Source organism: Neopelma chrysocephalum, unplaced genomic scaffold (assembly GCF_003984885.1).
Source record: "Neopelma chrysocephalum unplaced genomic scaffold, ASM398488v2 Primary Assembly neopelma1_97017, whole genome shotgun sequence".
Lineage (NCBI taxonomy): Eukaryota > Metazoa > Chordata > Aves > Passeriformes > Pipridae > Neopelma > Neopelma chrysocephalum.
In genome coordinates, this window is record NW_020925659.1 from 1,078,289 (window position 1) to 1,086,802 (window position 8,514).

General features: G+C 35.9%; 1 long non-coding RNA gene across 1 annotated transcript; it reads right to left on the reverse strand.

Moving 5' to 3' along the window:
* Positions 1–3,187: 3,187 nt before the first annotated feature.
* On the reverse strand, positions 3,188–8,187 carry LOC113961007. The gene is made up of 3 exons (XR_003532169.1): positions 8,144–8,187; positions 6,618–6,719; positions 3,188–3,268 (listed from the first exon to the last, which is right to left on the reverse strand). It is a non-coding gene; the product is annotated as an uncharacterized LOC113961007 (long non-coding RNA).
* Between the last annotated feature and the right edge of the window lie 327 nt (positions 8,188–8,514).

Below are 8,514 nucleotides of genomic sequence, written 5' to 3' on the forward strand. Positions count from 1 at the left end.
TATGCTTTGAGTAACATTAACTGGTAAATCACCACCTGTTTTTTGAAGGTTTTTTTTTAACACTCACCCTTGTAAAAAGATGGGGGTAGAGAAAAAAAAAGAAGTCCTTACTTTCAGTTCCTTGTTTTCTGGTTTTATATCACCATAGAAACCACTGTTATTTTTCATTTTCACAGTACAGCACCAAACCTTTGGATCAAGTTTGTTTCTGAGTGATTATCAGAAAACCTTCAGTTTTCACATTTGAACAGTGAATTCTCACCTTTCCACGCGATCCACCATTGAAAGGCACGTTGTATAAATAAAGATTCTCAGCTTTTTTTTTGCAATAAGTGAACAAATACTTCAGGAAAGTGCCCATTAAAGCATATATTCTCATGTCTGCATAGCAAAACTTTTGTTTCACTCATTGGGCTTCATGAAGTTACTTTTCCCAAGAAGGAGTAGTATTGTGGAACACATCCTTTTTCATGATCCTTAATCTTAAAATAAAAGATGTACTGAATTCTAGAGTGAACTCTGTACTGAATGTAATAGGTTTTTAAAGAAACCATTAATGATACATTTCACACATACAATTTTTTTCAGCTACTTGTCACAAAAAATTCTTTCTTAAACCTAAATACCTTATTAAGATTTTATTGTATTTTGAAATGCCATATTGAAATATGGCATTGAAATACAGCAAAATACTGCTTTTATTGTATTTTGAAACGCTCTTTTTCTCAGGATTATGTGCTTGTTGCGTTTTGGTTTTGTGTGAGGTTTTGTTTGTTTGGGTTTTTTTGTTTGTTTTTTAATTTATTGACAAGTCAAGCTTTTGATGACAGGTTGGTTATTGAAAACTTCACTCATTTCAAGACACATTTGCTGCTGGGGAAAATGCAGCTTTTTCCTCAGACAGAAGAGGACTGTAAGTGAGTGGAGGTCAGAACAATCACAAGTTTAATGCAAGTGTGTGATCTACTGTGTTTGTCCTAAGGCAATTGTAAGTATTCCTCTGCTTCTCACAATAAGAAAAGTTTCAGGACCTCCTTCAACCCAACAATCAAGTATAGTTGTAGTTAGAATTAAATGGAAATCTTTTGCTGTTCTAGTTAGCACAAAAATTCTGAATCTTTTTATTAGTGCAATGGTGTCCATGAAAATATAGTTATTCTCATGTGGTCCCCAATGAAATGTTACTCTGCTGTTTTACAGTCAGCAACTTTTTTGGATAGTTTTACTTCTGCTCTCACATACGTGTGTGTGTGAACACATATGTAACTGTGTAAAATAGTGTTATAGAAGATGTACTGCAACAAATTCCCAAAACCAGAATCATTTCCACTCCAATCTTCCATTGGTCATTACAGGGACCAAGTTCAAACACATATCAGAACTTCCAGTAAGTGGAAATTCTTTCTTTTCTCCTTTTATTGCTACGTTTGGAGCACGTGAAGCTGACACTGTGCTACTATTTGCTGTGGAGGCTTTAAAGTTACTCTCTCATGATGCTTGTTCCCCAAGTCCTGTGTCTGTATTCACTCAAACCTGCTGTAAACAAAGGGTTACAGACATTTAGTGTTTGGTATTGGTAAAATTAAAATATCCAGTCATGGTCAAGCTTGTAAAATGGTGCATTAATGACTTGTTCACACCGATATCAATATAATTTCCCTGAGGGGAAAAGGCACAACTGTTTTGGAAGTTTTTTAAGATAACTAAATTATTCAAATAGCAAAAAAACCTGAAGTTTTGAATTAATGTATTCCCATTAAGTGAAATACTATTTTTTGTGAGAGACACATGAATTTAGATCATGGTAAGAAACGCTAACATTTTTTTTCCCCCACAAGCTCTCAGATCTCAAATTTGAATTTTACAGTTGTTTTTACTTAAAGCAAAGTGTTGCATAAACCAGTCTTACTTTGGATAAGATTAACCTCTCCAAAGGGATTATTTCTTGTGTTATCTGTTCAAAATTCAGTGACTTTGGTCCTAGTAGCTGGTACTTAGTGAAAAGACAACCTGCCTCCTATGTTGATGATAAGATATATTACAACTACAGTGCTCAATACATCACCTGTTCAGTATATCCAGTGGACTATACAATGGATTTTTTTTGGTACATGTAAGGCCTACACACACTTCTGAACATTTGTAGTCACTACAAATCACTAGTTGTATTACAGTAACTTTATAACTTTCTAGAAAGGACATATCCAAGAAATAATTACCATTTAGAGCCCTCATGTGTAACTTGCACCTCTCTTGTTGATACAGTCAAGTATATAAATACCAATCTTGCTGGCTGGATTTTGTATTCAATCACAGACAATGGCAGGACATTGATATTTTCACTATTATTTTGCCGGTTTTTTTCCTTCTGTTGTTTATCCTCAGGTTTATTTAGACCCACACGCAAGAAAACCCAGCCTCCTACCTTTTAGCCTTCCCTGCTTCAAAAGAGGAAAGGCAGCTCCTGTAAAAAGCACAGCAAATCACACTCCAAAGAGGTCCCTCGCTAGGTCAGGCTCGAATACCCAGGGGATCTACATAATGTTTTCAATCCAGCAGAAAGTTGTTCTCTCACGACTGCTTGTGTCACTCCAATAACATTTAATGGCTAAAAATCTGATTGCCACGAGAAATCCAGACTGCCTGCTCGAACCTGAGTCTCTAGAGATCTGTCTGTTTACTTATTGCATGTTACAATTTAAATGGGAAGATTCTCTTGGCAGTGTCTTTTTGGTATGTCAAGGACCAAGTTCTCTTCTTCAGCTACCACAGCAATACCAATAAATGACACAATTTTTTTTTCACCCAGAATTATTATCCCTTTTCTTATAACACCAGGAAGTAAGTTAGTGAAAAAAGTCACTCTCTGCAGGGATCAGAATTCAGTATGAGGGCAATCAGTATAGTACAAATGAAGGCCTAATTGCTGAAAGTAATTATTACTAGATATAAGAGAGAATAAAGAATATCCTCTCAATAAATACAGAAAAAAACTAACAAGCTTAAATGTGTCTTTTAGAAGAGCTGGAGCTTTCTTGCATAGAGAGATTCATTTTGCATTCAAAGGACATGCTCCAAACACAAATAATACCTTCTTGTCAAATGTATATCTCCAGAATACTTAATTCATGTTGATGTGTTGCAGCTGAAAACACCGTGTGCTTTATTTGTTAAAAGATGTGCAAATCACCTTTAATCATTCTACAGATTCTCTTTCCTACTCATATTGGAAATGAAAGCAGACTCTATCTACTAAAAAAGTTGATTCCTGGAAAAAAAAACAAAGAAAAAAGAAAACTGTGCTGTTATGTTTAACATCCAATTTCAGATAATACCAAATTTCTTCTGAAGGGGCTAAGAACAACTTTCCACGAAGTAAAACAAAGCAAAGGCATGTCAGCAGGGAAAAACTATTACTCTCTCCCCTCTTGTTCTACACTTGACTAGAATTTGAAAGTAGATCAGATGATGCACTTGAAACAGATTCAAAAGTACATTTCGTGCGATCCAGGGAATATAAAAAATAATTGATAGAAACAAACTGGCAATTATTGGTTGAAGGTTAGTAAGCAGAGCTTTAGACAAGAGTTTCTTCAGAGTCACTCCAGAATTTCAAAGGAACAATTCAGTGATTACACATTTCCATCCAAACGGTGTACTTCACAATGGCAACATAATAAAAATCAGAGCCTGGCGTGAAAATAGAAAATCTGGTCATCCCTTAAATCAAAAAAACCCAAGGTGAATCAATATGATGACGCAAATGTTAGCTTTATGTATCTAATTTGTCAGTGTAACCTGCTTCCTGTAGAATTCCAAAAAAATACCCTGAAATGCTTGAAGCAAAGGAAGAACGTGTCAAGGCAAGTCAGAGGCACTCCAATGATTTATTAGGTTGGAACATTCAAGAGGAGTTCATACTGCTGCCATCCAAACAAGCCTGCAGGGAATCACGTAAGAATAAGTACTAAGCTGATTTAACCACCTACCAGACCCTCAGCTCTGCTGCAACTGCATGATGACCCTTGTTGTAACATAATCATCCTGTCATTTCTATGCTGTTCTTTTTCTTCTGCATATCAGTGGATTTATGCCAATTTAGCCCTTTTAAAACACAGCAGCAAAACCTTATTGCCTTTAATAAGTGTATTCTTTTAATCTCCTTTGCTTTCTGTATGATTTTGTTTTTCTGCATTTATTTTCTCTTACCTGAACAAGGAAAAATATTTTCTGTGTGTAATATCAGACTTATGTAGACTCACTCTCAGATTTGCATCACCTGCATCAGCTGATTTTCAGAAGAGCTCAGAGAAACTTCAGCTGATACTCTGACAATAGTAGACCAAGTGTGTGTAAATTAATTACTTTCTGTCAAATGTCCATGGCATTACCATCTACAAAGGTCTTACTGATACTTTTTTGACCCCAAAAGGGACAAAGAAACTTCCTAATACCTTCGCTCAGACTTACTGAAGGAAAACCAGTTCCTGGATGAAAGACTATCTGCTATCTCCTTGGAAAATTCAAGGGCATTGTCCTTCTTTTGACTAACAGATCTAAAGTTTTGTCTTTTGTATGTATACAGGAGGCCACTGAAGACCTTAATGATAAAAAGTTCCCTTTCCTGGGCTCAGTTGTATAAAATTCTTCATACATCTCATCTAACCAAATCTAAAGAAAATCATTAAAATGAAAAATAAGGCCATTTTCAAGGAGGTGGATGTCACAGCTTTCAGAGATTTATCCTGGTGCATGGACAGAGACAGTAGGAAGCAACAGGGAGGACAAAATATAACCTGTCTGAATATAAGGGATTTCCAAAAGTAATCTCAGTAAAGCTGTTACTCATCTTTCAAGCATTAGTGATTTGTTTTTTCAAGCCCAATTCTTGTCAAAAGGGCCAAGATCACAGGGCCTTTTGCAGAGGACAAGAAGGGTGTAATTTCTTCAGGTACATGTGAGTTGACCTCGTCACAAATGTGTAACTAAGCAGGGTCAGAAAGAGGTGAAGAAGGCCATGATCATGCTCAGCTACAGTAATGGATGTGAATGGAGAATTTCCTGTGTCAAATGTGATTGCTTTGAGCACTGGGCTAAAGAAGCAAAGTTAGGCCTTTAGAATTATGCAGAAATTTTGTTAGAATTACTTAAAACTTAGTAAGATTTAGAGTCACCTAAAAACATTAAGTCGTACAAAGTAGAACAATGTTAAACACAGGTTCCAAAGTCCATCCCCCTCCCTATTTTGTCAGCATTATTTCACTAGGACATTTCAGTGTGAAATACAGTCCTTTTCCCCAGTAGACAGGAGTTTTTTAAAACATCTTTTACAAAATTTTATATTTGATAGAAGCAGTTATCACAATTATAATAATTTTTTGTTAAGTTTAATTGGATATAATTAAAAATAACTGGATATAACTAGAAAAGCCTTAAATATCTAACATCTTCCAGCCTTCTGCCTCCTTCCAATTTCTCTTTGTAGGAATTTCCTTCATACTCTTTCTAGCCTGAGAATTCTTCTAACGCTATAAATTTCCTGCTTTCTGCTCTGGGAATTCTTTTCTTTTCCTGACGCCACCGTAATTTGACAAATTGATTTTGAGGTTTACATTGCAGATGAAAGATGAAAGTAAAAGATTAATACATCTATGGAAGTGTATAACAATAGTTTAGAATTTGCAGAATGTAAACTAATATATCAGAAATATGCAAGAACCCTAAGAGTTAGACACTGTTATTTCCTCGCAGATGCAGTTCCATGAGTTAGTTCTCTTTGTTACCTTTTTTTATCTGTTATCTCAGTACAGTATTATTAAATAAGATTTTTAATTGCTTTAAAACTTAAATATTTCAAAATTTTTCTCATATAAATGGGTTTAGTAGTTGCTCTCAGGGGGGCTCTCAACTAGCAAAACTAAGTTCCTAGAAATTGTTAGTTTATGAGAAGTAAGCAGAATTAAACTGACTGATAAGAAGGTTGTGGGTTGTTTCCTTGCTCACCTTGTTATTAGCTTTACTGTTTAGCAATGCTTTTAAACACCAGGATTGTGGATTTCCTCTTTGCCATTAATAAGCTTAAAATTCCAATGAGATTTCTGATTGCAGGAATGGAGAAATACAGTCAGAACTGGTTGTTTAAAGAAAAAATTCACACAGGTACCTTTTCACCAGGCTGAAATTAAAATTGCAACCTCTGTTTCAACGGTAATCCAGCAGCCTTCTAAAAGAACATTTTCACCAGAATTTGGAAATTTTACTCTCCCTTTGCTTAAGTGCTGTATGACTACCAAGAGCAGCAAAAATATACTTACTGTCTGTGCTACTGCCCTTCACTGGGAAAAAAGATGGGGACATCATATTTACTCCAGTTGGAGCATTTGCATGACTGGTAACAGTATAAAACTTATGTGACCGAAAGATTTCACTGCTGCCAGCAGGAATAGTTTCACTGCAGTTCAATTAATTTTGCCAGTTTTACTCTTCTACAGCTATAAACTATATAGCTTAAATTCCATGCTTGCTACTTGTGGACTTTTTATTAGGCTTATTTTACATGTGGATAAATGGAGGGTCATAGAGGATTAGCAATTTGCCTATGGTTCAATAACTCTCACTTGTACACAATTCAGCAAAAAATAGGAAACTTTGCATATGATTCTCTTCTCTTAGCACAGTCACAGAGAGACCTCTCAAATTATTGGAGTATTTTGGAAATCCTGTGAACACAGAAAGACTAAAATGGTCAGGAAAAAGTAGGGAGGAAGAAACACTCACACATGAAAAAAACTTAGTATTTGGTCAGGACTTATGCTGTTTCTATGTTACCTTGAAAATCAAAACCAGAATTCCACATGCTGTGATCATCATTCTTGCACTAGAATAGATTTTTTTTTTTTTCAAAATTGAGTTTTCCTAAATTATTAATTTTGATTTTTTTTAAGAGTATTCAATCAACAAGGTTACTTTACAAAAGCTGAGGTTCAAATTTCACAATTCAGTGGGAATACTTGCAACACTTGATTCATTCTGATTCCTTCAAAGCTGCTTCACAATTCATGTTTTCCACAACATCTGTCTAGAATATGACTATTTTATTTTATAATCCCAGCATTAAATTACCCATTAAATTAGTCTCTTCTTCTTTTAGCAATGTCATTATTTAACTTAAAGAAATCTTCTTTGTGCTTTATCACACAAATTTATGATTGGTATCCTCCATACCTCCTGCATTTAATCTGTAGATCCCCAAAATTCAGTGTTTTATCTACAGTTCATCTGCTTCATTACCTTTTTATGTAAAAAATTATTCTCAATATTTGTGTAAAGAATTATCTGAGTTTACAGTTTTGACTTTTCATTTGTTGCATGTTATTCAATTGGATTGTATTAAACTAATGTTCCATCTGACTGGACAGCTATAGAGGATTGAGAAGCTGCTAATCCCAATCATACCTTAACTGTAATAAGAGTAATTAATTTCATTTAAATCTTACCAGGTATTGATAAGCATGGTCTCTGATGAGGGTATTAGACCCAGTAAATTAATTTTTTGTCCTCTCTTTGTCTCACTTCTCTTCTACCAGATGTCGTTCTATCTTTAAGATGTGTTGTTAGATTCCGAATTACAGTAATCACAGGGGAGAGTTTTGGTGTTCAAGTCCTTCGTTGTACCTCTGAGCACTGGGATGCCATCCAGAGGGATCTGGACAAGCTCAAGAAGTGACCCCGTTCTTGGAGTGGAGCAATCCCGGTACAACACAATTTGGAGGGTGAAGGAATTGAAAGCCCTGTGGAGGAAGAACTGGAGAAGGACTCAGGGATCCATGGACATGAGTCAACTGAGAGAGCTGGGATTGTTTAGCCTGCAGGAGGCTCTGGGAGACTTTATTGTGACCTTTCAGTACTTCAAGGGGGCTTATAAGTAAGACAGGAACAGATTTTTAGTAGAGCCTGCTGTGATAGGACAAGAGGCAATGGTTTTAAAGTAAAAGAAGGTAGGGCTAGACTGGTTACAAGGAATAACCAGGTTATGGTGACAGTGGGGAAACACCAAAGCAGGTTTCCCAGAGCAGTGGTAGATGTCTCATCTGTAGAAACATTTGATCAAGATCAGGTTGGATGGGTCTCTGAGCTGTCTGACCTGGCTGAAGGTATTGCTGCTCATTGCATCCTGTTGCTTACTACATGACCTTTAAAGGTTCCTTCCAAACTGTAATATCCTGATTCTAGGGTTCTGTGATTCTATTAATCTATTATTCCATTCCACATGTGTTTTCCATTTGCTATCTCCTTTGCTCCTGTTTTAACACTCATTTATGTATGCCACGTTTTGATAATATGGAACAACAAGATAACACAGGTTCATTTTCCACTACTGACAAATGTAACTCCTTTTCCTACAACTTTTCCATAGCTAGTGTGTCTCTGGTGAGGCTCAGGTGATTGTATGAGATTCCTACAGAGATGTCCCACTCATGGTCAGGTCAGACAGGGCTCTGAGCAGCCTGATGT